The 21,309-nt window shown below is 48.6% G+C and overlaps 1 long non-coding RNA gene across 1 annotated transcript in view; it reads right to left on the bottom strand.

The window, feature by feature from the left end:
- The window catches only part of LOC140429664 (uncharacterized), a 31,932-nt gene that overhangs the window by 8,701 nt on the left and 1,922 nt on the right, over nt 1–21,309 (bottom strand). The gene's annotated exons all lie outside the window — the stretch shown is intronic.

The following is a 21,309-nucleotide window of genomic DNA, read 5'->3' as shown; positions in this document are numbered from 1 at the left end:
TGCCCCTTCTTACCGCAAACCTTACAAAGTACAGCGCGGGCCGAGCAGCGGTGGCAGGAGTGTTTCTGCTGGCCGCAAAAGTAACATCGGGGACCCCCGGGGTTCGCTGGCTGGCGCGTGGCGCAGGGGTATTGGCTGGGTAAGGCCCCCGCTGGGGTGGCTGTCTGTGGGGTCCATGATGCGTAGGATAGGTGGGCCGCGCGGCTGGGGATGTAGGCCTGGATATTGCGCGAGGCGACCATCATAGAGAGCGCTAGCTTCTTTGTCTCTGAGATTGAGCATGGCCCCCTCTAGACATCGCTGGCGTATGAGGTCCGACCCAATCCCCGTAACAAAAGCATTCCGCATAAGGAGGTTTTAATGTTCCGTGGTCCTAAGGGCCTGACAGTCACAGTCCCGGACTAGTGGGATTAGGGCCCGCCAGAAATCTTCTATGGACTCACTAGGGAGTTGCGAGCGAGTGGCGAGTACGTGCCTGGCGAAGAGCGTGTTCGTCTTCTGGGCGTAATTTTCTTTGAGTAGCGTCATGGCTTCGGCATAGTTTGGCGCGTCCTGGATCAGCGGAAAGATGTTGGAGCTCAACCTCCAGCTGCAGGCGATCCAGCTTGATTCGGAGGTCCATCTTCTGAAAATCTTAGAGCAATAAATTGATGCACGATCAATTGGACAAAGACGAGAGTTGAATACAACTGAGGCTTTATTGCTCTAAGATGTGTGGCCTCCCACAGCAGCTGGCGAAATGGCTGCTGCACGGAGGACATACATATTTATACTCCGTCTACTGGGCGGAGCCAGCAGGCAGGGACTACCGTCGTACCTGTGGTACAGAACCTACCATACATCACCTAATATAGGTGCAACAGTGGTTTACCACAGTGTGTTCGAATACAGACAACAAAGTTTTGAATGTGCCTCACCGCACAGAGGTCCCGGGTTCAATGCCGGCTCTGGGTCACTGTTCGTGTGAAGTTTGCACATTCTCCCCATGTCTGCGTGGGTCTCACCCCCACAACCCAAAGATATGCAGGGTAGGTGGATTGGCCACGCTAAATTGCCCCTTAAGTGGAAAAAAATAATTGGGTACTCTAAATTTTTTTAAAAAGTGTTAAATGAGCTCAGTTTTGAGGCGGGGAGAAGGATGGAGGCTGACCTGGAAAGCTCTGGAATAGTCATGGGATTGGATGAGGGCTTCCGCGACAGGTGAGCTGGGGTAGAGTCTGCTACAATGTTTTGGGTGGCACAGTGGTTAGCACTGCTGCCTCACAGCTCCAGTGACCTGGGTTCAAGTCCAGCCTGTGTGGAGTTTGCACTTTCTTCCCGTGTCTGTGGGTTTCCTCCGGGTGTTCCGGTTTCCTTCCACAGTCCAAAGATGTGCAGGTTAGGTCGATTGGCTGTGCTAGATTGCCCCTTCATGTCCAAAAGGTTAGGTGGGGTTATGGGGCCAGAGTAGGGTGCTCTTTCTAAGGGCCGGTGCAGATTCGATAGGCTGAATGGCCTCCTACACTGTAAATTCAATGATTCTATGATAATATTAGGTTTTTAATTGTTTTTAAACATATAACACTTCAGAAAACATTTTCAATGCACTACAGGTACAGTACAGACTAAGAATTATTGCAAATAAAGGAATGAGCATGACAGGATGACTTCAGAACAACAGACCTATCACCCTCAACTACCAGGCTCTTTAGACACATCAGGGATATAGCAGGATCAAACCGATGTCCTAGACTAGGCGTGATATGCAAATGGTGCAGTATCTTGAACTGAGCCTCCTTCATTCTATTGCAAACCCAAAATGTTATTGGCATAATCCCATATCATGTCTCCTCATCAATCTTAATTACCAAGTCGTTTCCCAAATACTGCAAGATACCCAATCTGCTAACATAGGATCTAGAACACAAGGCAGCGCAGAACTTGCTGATCACCTGTCTCGGCTCTGAGTTGCAGATACTTAACAAAGGAGTGTCTTGGGATGGCAAATTGCTGGCATAGCTACTGAAAAGATGACAAGGAGCCACCACTGGATACATCTCCCAGCCTACAAAGCCTCTATCTCTCCCAAGTATTGAATTAATGGCCCAAAAGACCTGATGGGAAGTCTGGGCTGCCTGGATGGGAGAAAGAGCGACGTCAGTTTAGATCACCCTTCTAGTTAGCAGATCCTCCTCCATGGCCCAAGTGTATTCACAGTAATAGGATTTTCGCATCTAGCATAGCCTGTCCTATTGTTCCCATAAAATAACAAAGGATAAACCGACTGGTCTGCTGCACTATCAAGCCAAATGGAGGCAGGGCCCTTTCTATAATAATCTTTATTAGTGTCACAAGTAGGCTTACATTAATACTGCAATGAAGTTACTGTGAAAGTTACCACATTCCGGCACCTGTTTGGGTACACTGAGCGAGAATTCAGAATGTCCAATTCACCAAGCAAGCAAGTCTTTCAGGACTTGTGGGAGGAAACCAGAGCACCCGGAGGTAACCCACACAGACATGGGAAGAACGTGCAGACTCCACATAGACAGTGACCGGGAATTGAACCCAGGTTACTAGCGTTGTGAAGCAACAGTGCTAACCACTGTGCTACCATGCCACCTACCCAATCCTTCATAAATCTAAGGGGAGAGGCCAGTTGACATAGCTTGATATTCAGGACTTACCAAACCCCCCTTGAAACCTGGGAGCTGTAGTTTGGCAAATTTTAGATAAGACTTCTTTTTATTCCAAATAAACAAATTAATCATTCCTTTAATCTCCTTTAAGACTCCAACTGACAACAAGATTGGCAGCAACTGCAAAGGATCTGCAATCTAGACAACACATTAATTTTAATCAAGGCAATCCTGCCCAGCCATGAGACCGGTAAGGATGACCAACGGGTCAAATTTCACCGAATACAAGCAATTGTACTTAATTGTACAAGCAATTGTACCAGGTACTTAAACTCTAATGGGGATCACCTAAATGTAAAATTGGAATTGAGGACAGACAAGTCCCCAGGGTCTGATGCCCTGCATCTCAGGGTATTAAAGGAAGTGGCAGTGGATCCATTGGTTATAATATTCTTAAATTCCCTGGACACGGGAAAGATTCCAGTGGATTGGGAAAATGCTATTGTAACGCCCTTATTCAAAAAGGGAGGGAGGCAGAATGTGTGAAATTACCGACCAGTTGGTTTAACATCGGTTGTTGGGAAATTGTTACAATCAATTATTAAGGAAGTAATATCAGGACATTTGGAAAGTCAAAACACAATCCATTAGGGTCAGCGTGGCTTCATGATGGATAAATCATGTTTGACTAATTTGCTAGAGTTCTTTGATGATGTAACAAGCAAAATGGTAGTGGCATTGGAGGCAGTTCAGAGGAGGTTCTTGGTTGATTTCAGAGATGAGGGGTTTGTTGTATGAAGAGAGATAGAACAGTTTAGGCCCATACTCCCTAGAGTTTAGAAGAATGAGGGCAGATCAAATTGGGGCATATAAGATGATAAAAGGTTTCAATAAAGTAGAAGTGGAGTGAATGTATCCTCTAGTGGGGCATTCTAGAACAAGAGGTCATAGTCTCAGGATAAGGAGATGAGGAGAAACCACTTCTCCCAAAGGGTTGTGAATCTGTGGAATTCACTATCCCAGAGTGCGGTGGATGCTGGGACAGTACGTAAATTTAAGGAGGAGTTAGACAGATTTTTAATTGGTAATGGGGTGAAGGGTTACGGAGAACAGGCAGGATGGTGGAGTTGAGGCCATGATGAGATCAGCCATGATCATATTGAATGGTGGAGCAGGCTCAAGAGGCTAAATTGCCTACTCCTGCTCCTAGTTCAGATGTTCTGATAAGCAACTATTGTGTCTGATTTCACCATCCAGCTCTTGGTCTGTAGCCCTGGAGGTTGCAGCACATCATGCACAAATCTGGTGTTCTCCGTAAGCGGCTCTATGGCCAATGCAAACAGCAAGAGAGACAGGGGGTACCCCTTTCTCGTCCCTCTCTGCAAGCCAAAGTTATCAGACTTAAAACCATTTGTGAGTATTTCTGCCAAGGGCCTATGGTACAGCACCTGAACCCACCTAATATATTCTTCACCCAACCCAAATGTCTGCAGCAAGTGCACCAGATGCACCCAGTCTGATCCCCACCGGACAACCATCTGTAAAACTCCCTCGCCAATACTTTAGATGACAATTTCAAATCAAAATTCAGAAGCGAAATTGGCCTGTAGGTGGCACATTCCTCCAGGTCCTTGCCTGTCTTCAAGATCAGGGAGATATTTGCCTCCCGAAGAGTCGGTGGTAGCAGACTGGCTCAAATGAATGACAGTACATACCAACCAAAGGCTCTATTAACAGATCCCAACCAAAGGCTCTATTAACAGATCCTTAAACGCCCTGCAAAAGCCATACCAAAAACCGTCTGGCCAGGGGCCTTCCCCGGCTGGAGCTCCATAATGGCCACAGCCATTCGTTTTTGGAGATAGGAGCCAAGGGCCAAACACTGATCCTCAAATACCACAGGTAGCTTGAGGGAAGAGAAGAAGCACTCCATGCGCGCCATCACATCACCAGATTGACCTGATTTATATCTTCAGCATAGGAATTCCTAAATACCCCGTGATGGACAATCAATGACCACTAAAGCGAAGTTGTAGTCCAACTGAAGGCTTTAATAAGCTAGATATTTCCCACAGCAGCTCAGGTACAGAATGAAGGCTGCTGGGGCGGCACGGGCTCTTATACCCCGCCTTGCAGGGCGGAGCTACCATACAGCTTGACCAATAGGAAACATACAATATCTACCAATGGTGTTCCAGCATTACCAGGTACCGTAATACCTCTACACGGACTACCACACCCCGTTAATCTCTCCAGTTTTAATTATCCTCCTACCCCCTGAATTCTGCACAGAGGGGATGGCCCTAAAGTCTGCCTTCTTCTTAGTCAAAAAGGCCAAGTACTTATTTGGCTTATTCCAAAACTCATGCAGTTTTTTGCTTCACAATCCTTAAACTTCTCTCAGCCTCCTGTGTCAAGAAAGAATCGAGAGCCACCCAAGTCATGCCTCCTTCAGCAATACCTGCTAGGAGACCTCCTGTACCTATTCTCTACCTTTATCAAACAAACCTCCAACCAGCACTGACTCTCCAGCATCCTTTTTTTAGTTGTGTAAGAAATAACTAACCCTCTTAGCATAGACCTTGCACGTCCCTCACAAGGTGGAGGGAGTTAAGAAACTCAAGTTCCTTCTTAAAATGTGGAGATGCTGGCGTCGGACTGGAGTAAGAAGTCCAACAAGGTTTGTTTCAAATCACTAGCTTTCGGAGCACTGCTCCTTCCTCAGGTGAATATACCTACCTCTTCATTCACCTGAGGAAGGAGCAGTGCTCCGAAAGCTAGTGTTTGAAACAAACCTGTTGGACTTTAACCTGGTGTTGTTAGACTTCTTACTGTCCTTAAAATGTGTAATGAAGGATTTATCCCTAAGCAGGTTAGTGTCAAACCGCCATGGCCTAGACCTGGGGGGTGGTGGGGAGGAGAGCCCTCAAGCAAAAATTCCAGGAAGACGGGACCATGGTCAGAGATGACAATGCTTCCCATAGAGCAAGAGAACACTAAATGTAGAATCGTCCTGGGCAGAAGAAAATTGATTCCAGTGTGATAAAAGCAAATTGCTGAGGAACTGGAATCTGAAACAAAAACAGAAAATACTGGACAATCTCAACAGGTCTGACAGCATCTGTGGAGAGAGAAGGGAGCTTACGTTTCGAATCTGGGTGACTCTTTGTCAAAGCTGGTTGATTCTAGTGTGACATTTGTGAGTGGCTGAGAAAAAAGAAAAATACCTGGGCGCGATTCTCCCATGTCGCGCCGTATGGGAAAATCGCCATTCGCGCCATTTTTTCCCGCAGCGCCGGTCCGACGCTGTTCCGCAATTCTCCCAGACGGCGAGAACGGCATCATCGAGGTTGGCGCCACGCCTGCCGGAGAATCGCCCGAGGTACTATTATGGGTCCGGGTTTACAGAACCCCAAAGTATTTCATGGAGTTCAACCGACCCACAACTTTTAATAGATTGTGGTGTGGGAAGCACACGGCGTACTCTCCAGGTGTGATACAGCAGAAATGGACAGGTGGTTTTAAAAACAAAACCATGTTTATTCTATAAACTCAAGTTAACCTTTTAAAAACAAACATTGAATATCTTAACACCCATTACTTCAAAGATAACCCCAAAAGACTACAACACTAAATAATCCTTAAAACGTTCCTTTAAACATCCAAAAGACAAAAATAGGAGCACATTAGGTTACATTCAATATATTTATAGTCTTTGGATTGCAGAAATCAACAGACCAGCTCTGTGTTTCTTCCTGCAGCTCACAGCAAAACACACAGACACTCCCAGCTGCTCTCTCAAACTGAAACTGAAAAAGCAGAAGTGAGCTCAGCTCCCCCCACCCACTGACATCACTTCAGTAATATGATCAGCTCCATTTCTTAAAGGTACATTGCTTAAACATCCATTTCTTAAAGGTACTCTCACATGACGTTTAGCGAGTTGGTCAAACCGCAGGTGAAAGGTACTGAGGGAGATAGAAAATGGGTGACCAAAAGACAGAGCAAGAGTAGGAAGGCAGTGCAGGTGTCCTCTGAGGTCATCTCCCTGCAAAACAGGTATACCGCTTTGGATACTGTTGAGGGAGATGGCTCACCAGGGGAAGGCAGCAGCAGCCAAGTTCATGGCACCATGGCTGGCTCTGCTGCGCAGCTGGACAGGAAGAAGAATGGCAGGGCTATAGTGATAGGGGACTCAATTGTAAGTGGAATAGACAGGTGGTTCTGCGGACGCAATCGAGACTCCAGGATTGTATGTTGCCTCCCTGGTGCAAGGGTCAAGGATGTCTCGGAGCGGCTGCAGGACATTCTGGGGGGGGAGGGTGAACAGCCAGTTGTCGTGATGCACATAGGCACCAACGATATAGGTAAAAAACGGGACGAGGTCCTACAAGCTGAATTTAGGGAGTTAGGAGTTAAACTAAAAAGTAGGTCCTCAAAGGTAGTAATCTCAGGATTGCTACCAGTGCCACGAGCTAGTCAGAGTAGGAATGTCAGGATAGATAGGATGAATGCGTGGCTCGAGAGATGGTGCAAGAGGGAGGGATTCAAATTCCTGGGACATTGGAACCGGTTCTGGGGGAGGTGGGACCAGTACAAACCGGACGGTCTGCACCTGGGCAGGACTGGAACCGATGTCCTGAGGGGGGGGGGGGTGTTTGCTAGAGCTGTTGGGGAGAGTTTAAACTAATGTGGCAGGGGGATGGGAACCGATGCAGGAAGTTGGAAGGTAGTAAAACGGGGACAGAAATAAAAGGCAGTAAGGGGGAAAGTGTAAGGCAGAGAAGCCATAGTCAAAAATAAAAAAGGGTGACAGTACAAGGTACAGTGACTGAGGGGAGCTCAGTGAATAGGACCAGGAATACTAAAAGGAATAAAACGGGAAGTGAAAACATTAATGGTAAGCGACGCGGCAGGTTGTTACAGGAAGATATGGGTTCAACGACAAGGAAAATTAGGAGAAAAGTTAGGAGGAAATATAACTTAGGAGAGGTTACTGATCGAGGTGTTAAGATTCAGAACAGAGGTAAAAAAGCCAACATAAGTGTACTTTACCTGAATGCTCGTAGTATTCGGAATAAGGTAAATGAGTTGATGGCGCAAATCATCGTGAATGACTATGATTTAGTGGCCATTACTGAAACATGGTTAAAGGATGGTCACGACTGGGAGTTAAATATCCGAGGGTATCAAACTATTCGGAAGGACAGAGTGGATGGTAAGGGAGGTGGTGTAGCCCTGTTACTTAAGGATGACATCCGGGCAACAGTAAGGGATGACATCGGTGCTATGGAGGATAATGTTGAATCCATTTGGGAGGAAATCAGGAAGAGTAAGGCAAAAAAGTCACTGATAGGAGTAGTCTATAGGCCACCAAATAGTAACATTATGGTGGGGCAGGCAATAAACAAAGAAATAACTGATGCATGTAGAAATGGTACAGCAGTTAACATGGGGGATTTTAATCTACATGTCAATTGGTTTAACCAGGTCGGTCAAGGCAGCCTTGAGGAGGAGTTTATAGAATGTATCCGCGATAGTTTCCTAGAACAGTATGTAATGGAACCTACGAGGGAACAAGTGGTCCTAGATCTGGTCCTGTGGAATGAGACAGGATTGATTCAGGATCTCAAAGTTAGGGATCCTCTCGGAAGGTGCACAATATGGTGGAATTTAAAATACAGATGGAGGGTGAGAAGATAAAATCAAGCACTAGTGTTTTGTGTTGAAACAAAGGAGATTACAATGGGATGAGTGAAGAGCTAGCTAAGGTAGACTGGGAGCAAAGACTTTATGGTGAAACAGTTGAGGAACAGTGGAGAACCTTCCAAGTGATTTTTCACAGTGCTCAGCAAAGGTTTATACCAACAAAAAGGAAGGACGGTAAAAAGAGGGAAAATCGACCATGGATATCAAAGGAAATAAAGGAGAGTATCAAATTGAAGGAAAAAACATACAAAGTAGCAAATATCAGTGGGAGACAAGAGGACTGGGAAATCTTTAGGGGGCAACAGAAAGCTACTAAAAAAGCTATAAAGAAGAACAAGATAGATTATGAGAATAAACTTGCTCAGAATAAAAAAACAGATAGTAAAAGTTTCTACAAATATATAAAACAAAAAAGAGTGGCTAAGGTAAATATTGGTCCTTTAGAGGATGAGGAGGGAGATTTAATAATGGGAGATGAGGAAATGGCTGAGGAACTGAACAGGTTTTTTGGGTCGGTCTTCACAGTGGAAGACACAAATAACATGCCAGTGACTGATGGAAATGAGGCTATGACAGGTGAGGACCTTGAGAGGATTGTTATCACCAAGGAGGTAGTGATGGGCAAGCTAATTGGGCTAAAGGTGGACAAGTCTCCTGGACCTGATGGAATGCATCCCAGAGTGCTAAAAGAGATGGCTAGGGACATTGCAAATGCACTAGTGATAATTTACCAAAATTCACTAGACTCTGGGGTGGTACTGGCGGATTGGAAATTAGCAAACGTGACACCACTGTTTTAAAAAGGGAGGTAGGCAGAAAGCGGGTAATTATAGGCCAGTGAGCTTAACTTCAGTAGTAGGGAAGATGCTGGAATCTATCATCAAGGAAGAAATAGCGAGGCATCTGGATGGAAATTGTCCCATTGGGCAGACGGAGCATGGGTTCATAAAGGACAGGTCGTGCCTAACTAATTTAGTGGAATTTTTTGAGGACATTACCAGTGCGGTAGATAACGGGGAGCCAATGGATGTGGTATATCTGGATTTCCGGAAAGCCTTTGACAATGTGCCACACAAAAGGTTGCTGCATGAGATAAAGATGCATGGCATTAAGGGGAAAGTAGTAGCATGGATAGAGGATTGGTTAATTAATAGAAAGCAAAGAGTGGGGATTAATGGGTGTTTCTCTTGTTGGCAATCAGTAGCTAGTGGTGTTCCTCAGGGATCAGTGTTGGGCCCACAACTGTTCACAATTTACATAGATGATTTGGAGTTGGGGACCAAGTGGCAATGTGTCCAAGTTTGCAGACGACACTAAGATAAGTGGTAAAGCAAAAAGTGCAGAGGATACTGGAAGTCTGCAGAGGGATTTGGATAGGCTAAGTGAATGGGCTAGGGCCTGGCAGATGGAATACAATGTTGACAAATGTGAGGTTATCCATTTTGGTAGGAATAACAGCAAAATTGATTATTATTTAAATGATAAAATATTAAAACATGCTGCTGTGCAGAGAGACCTGGGTGTGCTAGTGCATGAATCGCAAAAAGTTGGTTTACAGGTGCAACAGGTGATTAAGAAGGCAAATTAAATTTTGTCCTTCATTGCTAGAGGAATGGAGTTTAAGACTAGGGAGGTTATGCTGCAATTGTATAAGGTGTTAGTGAGGCCACACCTGGAGTATTGTGTTCAGTTTTGGTCTCCTTACTTGAGAAAGGACGTACTGGCACTGGAGGGTGTGCAGTGGAGATTCACTAGGTTAATCCCAGAGCTGAAGGGGTTGGATTACGAGGAGAGGTTGAGTAGACTGGACTGTACTCGTTGTAATTCAGGAGGATGAGGGGGGATCTTATAGAAACATATAAGATTATGAAGGGAATAGATACGATAGATGCGGGCAGGTTGTTTCCACTGGCGGGTGAAAGCAGAACTCGGGGGCATAGCCTCAAAATAAGGGGAAGTAGATTTAGGACTGAGTTTAGGAGGAACTTCTTCACCCAAAGGGTTGTGAATCTATGGAATTCCTTGCCCAGTGAAGCAGTAGAGGCTCCTTCATTAAATGTTTTTAAGATAAAGATAGATAGTTTTTTTGAAGAATAAGGGATTAAGGGTTATGGTGTTTGGGCCGGAAAGTGGAGCTGAGTCCACAAAAGATCAGCCATGATCTCATTGAATGGTGGAGCAGGCTCGAGGGGCCAGATGGCCTACTCCTGCTCCTAGTTCTTATGTTCTTATGACAGTTCCAAGTACGACGATTCTCCGGGCCCCCTGCTATTCAGTGGGCCGGATGGTCCGAAGTCCCGAAGGCGTGACCCTAGGTCACGCCGTCGCCGTTCACACCTGTTAAATAAATTTGTCAGCCAGTCGAGGAAGGAGGTGAGTGGCCGGCCACACCATCGGCAACAGGAGGTGTCGTCCATGGCCGGTGCTGGGGGGGCGGGGGGGGGGGGGGGGAGGCTCTTGGAGTAGGATGCCACAGTGCCCGGGGGTGAGGGGGGGGTGTTCAGAGGAGGATGCCGCAATGCCTGGGGGGTGGGGATTGGAGGAGGGGGGGATGGAGGAGGATGCCGCACTGCCCGGTGGGAGGGGGGGCGGGTTTGGGGGAGGGGGGGTGGTTGGAGGAGGATGCCGCAATGCCCGGGGGGGGGGGGGGGGTTGGAGGAGGATGCTGCAATGCATGGGGGGCGGGTTGGAGGAGGGGATGGAGGAAGGAGGAGGAGGTGGACGAAGGAGGGGGGGTGGAGGAAGGAGGAGGGGTGGAGGAAGGAGGAGAAGGTGGAGGAAGGAGGAGGGGGTGGAGAAAGGAGGAGGGGTGGAGGAAGGAGGAGGGTTGGAGGAAGGAGGAGGGGGTGGAGGAAATGATGCTGCCGTGCTGTTGGGAGGGGGGGTGAGGTCGGCACGGTTACCCACGGGAGCGACATGCCAGCCGGCCTTCCATGGCAGGACGGTGGCGAAGACACGCTTCCAAGTGCAGGTCACGCTGATGGGCCGAGGCAAGTGGCACCTCAATGAGGAGGGACGGGGTTAAGTGCGCGGTGGACGGAGACTGTGGGCAGAGCGAAGGTTGCATGTGTGCCTGCAGCGGTAGCACGCAGCCGGGGCACACATGTATCCCATGGGCCCTGGCTGTCGAGGTGTCAAAGCGCCATCGTTAAACATGTTGTTGTCGTCTCTCCTTCCCAACCCCCCCCTCCATTCGTGTAGGTCATTATGTTTGCACACCATCCAGCAATGTTTGCCGCTGTGGTGGGAGCGGCTGCCCTGCAGGTAGCCATTCTTCGCTGCCACCAAAGGCGGCTCAGAGCAGCTGCTGCAGCGGTGGCTGCAGCAGAGGGACTGGCTGCAGAGGGCCCCGTGCCAGCCGCTCATGCTGCAGGCCCTCCCGCCTGACAAGTGCATGAGGAGGCGGAGGGTGACAATGACCACCACATCATCGGGCATGCGCAGGACGCTGAATCGGATCCTGATGGGGCACAGGGGAAAGAGCAAGAGCAGGTGGTGGTGCCAAGGCGCCGGGGGCGCCCCATGCGGCCTCGAGTCTATCGGGACCGCATGTCGTTCCAGGAGCTTCCAGGTGCGGCATGCAGGCGGGGACTCCGATTGAGCCGGGAGACCGTGGCACATATATGCCATCTCGTGGCACACCTGTCACCACGTGGAACGGGGGTAGGACATGCTTTCCCGGTGGCCGTCAAGGTGACAGGTCCCATTAATTTCTTCGCAATGGGGTCCTTCCAGGCGGCGAGTGGGGACCTCTCTGGAATCTTGCAGGCATCGGTGCACCGGTGCATCCAGGCCGTCACCGACGGCCTGTATGACATCGCGGACAGATACATTAATTTTCCAGAGGACCGCGCACACCAAGCTGACCGGGCAGCGGGATTCGCCTCTGTAGCCGGGATGCAGATGGTCCGGGGGTGATTGATGGTGTGCACGTCAGCATGCGTCCACCCTTGGACAACAGGGATGTTTTCCTGAACAGAAAGGGCAACTACTCTGTGAACATTCAGGTGGTCTGCGACCATCGCATGAAGATAATGCACGAGTGCGCCCAATACCCTGGCAGCGTGCATGATGCTTTCGTACTCGCTTATTCGTTCATCCCCGCTATTTTCGAGGGACACCACCCCTGGCTGAGGGGCTGGTTGCTGGGCAACAGGGTTACCCGTTGCGGTCGTGGCTGATGACGCCTATACGGAGGCCACAGTCCGACACGGAGATCCGCTATAATGAGGCCCATGCTGCAACCAGGGGTGTTGTGGAGAGGTGCTTTGGCCTCCTGAAGATGAGGTTTCGGTGCCTGGACCACTCTGGAGGGGCCCTGAAGTACCACCCTGGCAGGGTCCGGCACATAGTTGTGGTCTGCTGCGTCTTGCACAACATTGCCCAGCAGAGGGGTGAGGTCCTGGAGGAGGATGCACAGGAGAAGGCCGATGGGGGCCTCTGAACATGAGGAGGAGGAGGATGGTGGGGGGGGGGGGGGGGGCACAGACACGACCAGGGGGCGGGATATGGCTTGGAGGCTGCATGACGACACCGGCTCGGAGAGCAAGCACGCGACGTGTTGATCGCCGCACGTTTCACAAACTAGGGGGAGGGCATCGCTGAGCAAGGCATTTGCACCACGGATTGCGCACAACTGCACCACCCAGCACCCCCCACTTCCCGCACCATCGCACAACCCTACCGCCCACACCGCCACTTTCGCAGCACCTTACACCTGCGGCACATCGGGAATGTTTTAACACAGTTGCTTGTGTCAGCGGGTGTGATCAGTGCCATGTTGAATGATGACAACCCGTTCTGAGATGACCTGTAAGCTCCGGATCACTAGACAATGTCTGACTCATGGCCACAGCTACACCCTCCACCTCGGCGGCCCCTGTATGTGTCACGGACAACCCACCACATGGCCATGTGGGGCATCTGGCGTCGGTGTGCAGAGGGCGACGGGGTGTTTGGGGTGGGGGGGTGGGGGGGCGGGGGACACCCCGGCCTCACCGTTGCACGGAACTTCGACCCTCCACATCATCAGTCCCCCTCACGACCACTCAGGCACCGGACATAGCACAGAGGCACCTAGGTTTGGTGTTACAGTGAATTTAATCGTGACATTCACATACAAGTGCCCTAGCCCCTATACCTAAGCTGTGCCCTTCACCCGTGCCAACTTACTATGTGTCTAACTTCTTGGCCTTACGGGCCCTATCACTACGTCTTGGTGTGTCCCCAGATGGTACAGCAGGAGTGGAGGCAGACTGCTGAGACTCCTGCCCAGCGACGTTGGTCCACTTTCACGCGCGTTTCCTGGGGACCCGGCTTGGATGGGCCAGGCTGCTCGGCGGGCGTGCTGGATAGCGTGGTGCCACCCTGCTCTACCCGCTGCCCACCAGATGCACCAGGGACGGAACGGGGGGTGTCCGAGTGTTCCGAGACCTCCCTTGCTGGAGTAACTGGGACGGCCACCAGAACCTCCTCCTCCCTTGGGGAGCCCGGTGGCCCCCTGTCCTCACTATGGGACAGTGGTGCCTGCGGAGACACCTTATCGGGGCCTGAATTGATTGTGCCCGAGGCTGTATTGCACCATCGTGAAACGCGACGGCTTTCACGACAGCGTGGACACTCTGCCTCATTATCGGAGAATCGCGCCCCCTATCTCTAGAAGCAAGGTCCTCCAAGTGTCCAGATATCCTATTTCCTCATGCAGTGAAGCCCGTGCCATAGCCTGCAAAGTGGGAGGATTTCTAATAACCGGGAGCTCGTCCATCAAGCGGTTCAGATGCTTGCCTCACGGCGCTGTGGTCCCAGGTTCGATCCTGGCTTTGGTCACTGTCTGTGTAGAGTTTGCACATTCTCCCCGTGTTTGCGTGGGTTTTGCACCCACAACCCAAAAATATGCAGGGTAGGTGGATTGGCCACGCTAAATTGCCCCTTAATTGGAAAAAAATAATTGGCTATTCTAAATTTTTTTTTTTTTAAAAGAGGTTCAGATGCCAATTAAAGTCCCATTAAGGTAGCCAAGGCCATCTCTGCAAAATCTGAAAAGGCCTTAGTGATAAACTCCAAGGAATAGTTTGGTGGGCCATATGCATTCTTTACTGAAACAGCCTCTCCACGTACTAACCCCTTGACAATCACGTACCTGCCTCCCTTATCCTAAACACAATTTTTCACTTTGAAGGGGACATTCTCGTTGACCAAAACTGCCACATCCCCGCTGCTTGTCGAGAAGGAAGCAAGTGACACCTGCCCCACCCAAACCAACCTTAACTTTAAATGCTCCTTGTCATCCAAGTGAGTCTCCTGTGACAAGGCTATGTCCACTTTTTCCTTCTTAAGAAAAGAAGTTTACCTTTTGATAGGTTGATGAATTTCAAGTGCACTCCAAGAGCAAAGCTTAAGATTAGTTACTCCCATTTCGTAGGCCACCAGAAAAAACGTTGGGTAGGATTTTCATGCCCCATTCATGCACGTGCCATAACCTCACAGGTAAAACCAGGGACCAGAATATACCCAACATGTTCTTCTCTCAGATGAAAGACCTGTCTGTACCAGGGCAGAATACAGTCAACAACATTGAAACCCTCACACAACAAAAAAACAAATGAATCACAGCCACAATTGTTCTAAGGAGGCATTCCTCAACAAAGGTGAGGCCTGCAGGGCTAACCCTGCGGCCAGACTGTCATTACCATCAGGAGACAACCTCCTCAACAAGCAGGAGAGGGAAAAAAGCCAACAAGGGAATTGGATTCAAAAGCCCTTCCCGCATTTGGACCCACCCACGAAGACCTGTACCCTCCACACACCTCCTGGCAATGGCACCACTCGGTTCTTTTTAAAAATGTTTTTATTGAGTATTTGTTTTTTGTTAAAACAATTATAATTATGAACAATCAATAGGAGATGAAAAAAAAAGAACAAAAAAATAAAGAGTGAAACAGAAACTATTTACACATAGATCGGCATCAACTATTTACACAGATACATCACAGTTTCCTACATCAGACCCCAGTGGCAATGGTGGTCCCGTGTTTCACTTCCCACTGGTTTTCGCCTTGTTTTTTTCCCCCATTAAGCTCAGGTTGTTGCACTTGCCCCCCCGCCCCCCCCCCCCCCCCCGCCCTGCCCATTGTGTCTCATGTTTCTCTTGTTGGGCCTGGTTGAGTTCCATGTTTTAACAGGAGCCTTACCCTCCATCCCTTCTGACAGACCGACAACCTGGATATTCTTTCTCTGGCCTCGGTTCTTCAAATCTTCCAGGGTTTCTGACATGCTACATAGCTGGTTTTACCAAGGACGAAGCGTGAGCTTCAGCTGAGGAAACAACCTTTTCGACGTTCAGGATTCTTTCGTTTCATTGAGCCTCTTATTCGTATTCTGCAGCATAAGCCACGGTGGCACAGTGGTTAGCACTGCTGCCTCACAACGCCAGGGACTGAGTTTGATTCTAACCTCAGGTGGTTGTCACTGTGGAAATTGCACATTCTCCCTTTGCCTGCGTGGATTTCCTCTGGGTGCTCCAGTTTCCTCCCACGATGTCCAAAGATGTGCAAGTTAGGTGGATTAGCCATGCTAAATTGCCGCTAAGCGTAGGGTTGCAGGAATTGGGAGGGTATTGGGTCTAGGCAGGATGGTCTTTTGAAGGGTTTGTGCAGACTTGATGGGCCGAATGGCCTCCTTCTGCACTGGAGGGATTCTATGATTCAAGATTTCCGTCAGTGGGGCAGCACGGTGGCACAGTGGTTAGCACTGCTGCCTACGGCGCTGAGGACCCGGGTTCGAATCCCGGCCCTGGGTCACTGTCCGTGTGGAGTTTGCACATTCTCCCTGTGTCTGAGTGGGTTTCACCCCCACAACCCAAAGATGTGCAGGGTAGGTGGATTGGCCACGCTAAATTGCCCCTTAATTGGAAAAAAATAATTGGGTACTCTAAATTTAAAAAAAAAGATTTCCGTCAGTAAGCTGAGTCTCTGATCTATTACTCGGGTAATGTTTGCAGTCATTATTTTCAGTGCCTCAGTGAGTGCCAGGGTGAGAGTCTGCTCGTGGATCAAATCACCATATTGAAAAGACAGCTCCACCCCCGCCAAATCTGACTGCACCCTTTTATCATCAGATTTCTTCACATATTTTGCATTTTCTCTCCACTACTTATCCAAAGGTCTTCCAGGGACATACCTCCAAATATTAGCTTTCAGATTATGCTAGCATGTGCTGGGCAAACAGAATAAAATACAGATTATAAAGTGAGTGATGCCTGAGCCCGCGGGAAAGCTGCTATTCCTGCACCCACATCACTTAATAATAATAATAATCTTTTATTGTCACAAGTATGAAGTTACTGTGAAAAAACCCTAGTCGCCACAATCAATCCCCTGAGGTCAGAATTTTAACATAGTGAGAAATCAAATCTGTGTCCCAGCTCTTCGTGATACTTTGTGCAATTGAATATGCTCTATATACTACCAACACTTCTTGCACTCCTGAAAAGTATATGAGAAGAAGTTTGGTTGCCTGATGTGTGAACCGTCCCTGACCTATAGTCACCAACACTACTCTTGGATTTTATTTGTGCTACTATGGTTAATTTTTGTGACTTATTTTAAGGCCCATTTTTCAGGGCGTGGGCTGTTCTGGCAAGTCTGACATTCATTACTTATCCCTGAGTTTCCCTGGGACAGTGGTTGGGGCCCTTTTTCTTCAACCACTCCTTTCGATGTTGTGAAAGTGCTCCCACAATGTTATTCTTTGAAGCAGTTTGATTCAATTGAACGTCTTACTCGCATCAGAAGGTGTGACAAAGCCAAATATATTGATGTGAGACTAGAGTCAGAAATATGCCAGTCCAAGTAAGGATGACAGGTTTCCTTCCCTAAACGGTATGATGAGTGGGTTTTTAAAATCACAATCTAAGACTTTCATGGTTAACTTTACTGATACTAGCATTTTAATTTAGATTTTGTAACCCAAATTTACATTCCTGTAAGTGCCACGGTGGGATTTGAACTCACATTCACTGAATTATTATCGAGCCTCAACTAATAACATAACTGCTGCGTAATTTGATAATTCCGAGATTTGGCCTAATATTGTTTTAGAACAAACAAAGAACAAAGAAATGTACAGCACAGGTACAGGCCCTTCGGCCCTCCAAGCCCGTGCCGACCATGCTGCCCGACTAAACTACAATCTTCTACACTTCCTGGGTCCGTATCCCTCTATTCCCATCCTATTCATGTATTTGACAAGATGCCCCTTAACTGTCACTATCGTCCCTGCTTCCACCACCTCCTCCGGCAGCGAGTTCCAGGTACCCACTACCCTCTGTGTAAAAAGCTTGCCTCGTACATCTACTCTAAACCTTGCCCCTCTCACCTTAAACCTATGCCCCCTAGTAATTGACCCCTCTACCCTGGGGAAAAGCCTCTGACTATCCACTCTGTCTATGCCCCTCATAATTTTGTAGACCTCTAACAGGTCACCCCTCAACCTCCTTCGTTCCAGTGAGAACAAACCGAGTTTATTCAACCGCTCCTCATAGCTAATGCCCTCCATACCAGGCAACATTCTGGTAAATCTCTTCTGCACCCTCTCTAAAGCCTCCACATCCTTCTGGTAGTGTGGCGACCAGAATTGAACACTATACTCCAAGTGTGGCCTAACTAAGGTTCTATACAGCTGCAACATGACTTGCCAATTCTTATACTCAGTGCCCCGGCCAATGAAGGCAAGCACGCCGTATGCCTTCTTGACTACCTTCTCCACCTGTGTTGCCCCTTTCAGTGACCTGTGGACCTGTACTCCTAGATCTCTTTGACTTTCAATACTCTTGAGGGTTCTGCCATTCACTGTATATTCCCTACCTGCATTAGACCTTCCAAAATGCATGACCTCACATTTGCCGGATTAAACTCCATCTGGCATCTCTCCGCCCAAGTCTCCAAACAATCTAAATCCTGCTGTATCCTCTGACAGTCCTCATCGCTATCCGCAATTCCACCAACCTTTGTGTCGTCTGCAAACTTACTAATCAGACCAGTTACATTTTCCTCCAAATCATTTATATATACTACAAACAGCAAAGGTCCCAGCACTGATCCCTGTGGAACACCACTGGTCACAGCCCTCCAATTAGAAAAGCATCCTTCCATTGCTACTCTCTGCCTTCTATGACGTAGCCAGTTCTGTATCCACCTTGCCAGCTCACCCCTGATCCCATGTGACTTCACCTTTTGTACTAGTCTACCATGAGGGACCTTGTCAAAGGCCTTACTGAAGTCCATATAGACTACATCCACTGCCCTACCTGCATCAATCATCTTTGTGACCTCCTCGAAAAACACTATCAAGTTAGTGAGACACGACCTCCCCTTCACAAAACCATGCTGCCTCTCACTAATACGTCCATTTGCTTCCAAATGGGAGTAGATCCTGTCTCGAAGAATTCTCTCCAGTAATTTCCCTACCACTGAAGTAAGGCTCACCGGCCTGTAGTTCCCTGGATTATCCTTGCTACCCTTCTTAAACAGAGGAACAACATTGGCTATTCTCCAGTCCTCCGGGACATCACCTGAAGACAGTGAGGATCCAAAGATTTCTGTCAAGGCCTTAGCAATTTCATCTCCAGCCTCCTTCAGTATTCTTGGGTAGATCCCATCAGGCCCTGGGGACTTATCTACCTTAATATTTTTTAAGACTCCCAACACCTCATCTTTTTGGATCTCAATGTGACCCAGGCTATCTACACACCCTTCTCCAGACTCAACATCTAACAATTTCTACTCTTTGGTGAATACTGATGCAAAGTATTCATTTAGTACCTCGCCCATTTCCTCTGGCTCCACACATAGATTCCCTTGCCTATCCTTCAGTGGGCCAACCCTTTCCCTGGCTACCCTCTTGCTTTTTATGTACGTGTAAAAAGCCTTGGGATTTTCCTTAACCCTATTTGCCAATGACTTTTCGTGACCCCTTCTAGCCCTCCTGACTCCTTACTTAAGTTCCTTCCTACTTTCCTTATATTCCACACAGGCTTTGTTTTTTTCCCAGCCTTTTAGCCCTGACAAATGCCTCCTTTTTCTTTTTGACGAGGCCTACAATATCTCTCGTTATCCAAGGTTCCCGAAAATTGCCGTATTTATCCTTCTTCCTCAAAGGAACATGCCGGTCCTGAATTCCTTTCAACTGACACTTGAAAGCCTCCCACATGTCAGATGTTGATTTGCCCTCAAACATCCGCCCCCAATCTATGTTCTTCAGTTCCCGCCTAATATTGTTATAATTAGCCTTCCCCCAATTTAGCACATTCATCCTAGGACCACTCTTATCCTTGTCCACCAGCACTTTAAAACTTACTGAATTGTGGTCACTGTTCCCGAAATGCTCCCCTACTGAAACTTCTACCACCTGGCTGGGCTCATCCCCCAATACCAGGTCCAGTACTGCCACTTCCCTCGTTGGACTGTCTACATATTGTTTTAAGAAGCCCTCCTGGATGCTCCTTACAAACTCCGCCCCGTCTAAGCCCCTGGCACTAAGTGAGTCCCAGTCAATATTGGGGAAGTTGAAGTCTCCCATCACCACAACCCTGTTGTTTTTACTCTTTTCCAAAATCTGTCTACCTATCTGCTCCTCTATCTCCCGCTGGCTGTTGGGAGGCCTGTAGTAAACCCCCAACATTGTGACTGCACCCTTCTTATTCCTGATCTCTACCCATATAGCCTCACTGCCCTCTGAGGTGTCCTCCCGCAGTACAGCTGTGATATTCTCCCTAACCAGTAGCGCAACTCCACCACCCCTTTTACATCCCCCTCTATCCCGCCTGAAACATCTAAATCCTGGAACGTTTAGCTGCCAATCCTGCCCTTCCCTCAACCAGGTCTCTGTAATGGCAACAACATCATAGTTCCAAGTACTAATCCAAGCTCTAAGTTCATCTGCCTTACCCGTAATACTTCTTGCATTAAAACATATGCACTTCAGGCCACCAGACCCGCTGTGTTCAGCAACTCCTCCCTGTCTGCTCTGCCTCAGAGCCCCACTGGCCCTATTCCCTAGTTCTCCCTCAATGCTCTCACCTTCTGACCTATTGCTCCCGTGCCCACCCCCATGTCATACTAGTTTAAACCCTCCCGTGTGACACTAGCAAACCTCGTGGCCAGAATATTTATGCCTCTCCAGTTTAGATGCAACCCGTCCTTATATAGGTCACACCTGCCCCGGAAGAGCTCCCAGTGGTCCAGATAACGGAAACTCTCCCTCCTACACCAGCTGTTTAGCCACGTGTTTAGCTGCTCTATCTTCCTATTTCTAGCCTCACTGGCACGTGGCACAGGGAGTAATCCCGAGATTACAACCCTAGAGGTCCTGTCTTTTAACTTTCTGCCTAGCTCCCTGAATTCCTGCTGCAGGACCTCATGCCCCTTCCTGCCTATGTCGTTAATACCAATATGTACAACGACCTCTGCCTGTTTGCCCTTCCCCTTCAGGATGCCCTCTACCCGTTCGGAGACATCCTGGACCCTGGCACCAGGGAGGCAACATACCATCCTGGAGTCTCTTTCACGTCCACAGAAGCGCCTACCTGTGCCCCTGACTATAGAGTCCCCTATTACTATTGCTCTTCTGCGCTTTGACCCTCCCTTCTGAACATCAGAGTCAGCCGTGGTGCCACTGCTCTGGCTGCTGCTGTTTTCCCCTGATAGGCTATCCCCCCGACAGTATCCAAAGGGGTATACCTGTTCGAGAGGGGGACAACCACAGGGGATTCCTGCACTGACTCCCTGCCCTTTCTGGTGGTGACCCATTTCTCTGCCTGCACCTTGGGTGTGACCACATTTATATAACTGCGATCTATGATGCTTTCCGCCACCTGCATGCTCCTAAGTGCATCCAATTGCTGCTCCAACTGAACCATGCGGTCTGTGAGGAGCTCCAGTTGGGTGCACTTTCTGCAGATGAAGCCATCCGGGACGCTGGAAGC

This window comes from Scyliorhinus torazame, chromosome 9 (assembly GCF_047496885.1).
Source record: "Scyliorhinus torazame isolate Kashiwa2021f chromosome 9, sScyTor2.1, whole genome shotgun sequence".
Taxonomy (NCBI): domain Eukaryota; kingdom Metazoa; phylum Chordata; class Chondrichthyes; order Carcharhiniformes; family Scyliorhinidae; genus Scyliorhinus; species Scyliorhinus torazame.
The sequence above is the reverse complement of the archived record's forward strand: the minus strand, read 5'-3'. Positions and strand labels throughout refer to the sequence as shown.